The sequence below is a fragment of the Etheostoma spectabile genome, chromosome 10 (assembly GCF_008692095.1).
Source record: "Etheostoma spectabile isolate EspeVRDwgs_2016 chromosome 10, UIUC_Espe_1.0, whole genome shotgun sequence".
NCBI classification, from domain to species: Eukaryota; Metazoa; Chordata; class Actinopteri; order Perciformes; family Percidae; genus Etheostoma; species Etheostoma spectabile.
The window spans coordinates 17,566,848-17,567,183 of NC_045742.1; the positions used below are offsets into that span (position 1 = coordinate 17,566,848).

The window sequence follows — 336 nt, forward strand, 5'->3', positions numbered from 1 at the left end:
TTTATAATAACTCTACACTCACCTGTCAGTGGAGGTGTTCCTTTATCTGATGCCTCAATGTCAAGTTCAAATACGTCTTTTTCTTCATAGTCCACTACTCCATTAACTCTAATTTCTCCGGTTAATTTGTCCAAATCAAAAATATCATAAACTTTCCGCATCAATGTTTTTCCGAGACTGTACTCAACTTCCCCATTAGTGTCTTTATCGAGATCCGTTGCATTCATTCTAAATATTGAAGTGCCTATTGAAACGTTTTCTTCTATTTCAATTTGATAAATCTCCTGACTAAATGTCGGACGGTTATCATTACTGTCAAGAACAATAATGGAAACA

At 34.8% G+C, this 336-nt stretch overlaps 1 pseudogene; it reads right to left on the reverse strand.

Moving 5' to 3' along the window:
• Positions 1-5: 5 nt before the first annotated feature.
• LOC116697348 (protocadherin alpha-8-like) overlaps positions 6-336 on the reverse strand; it is a 1,317-nt pseudogene continuing 986 nt past the window's right edge.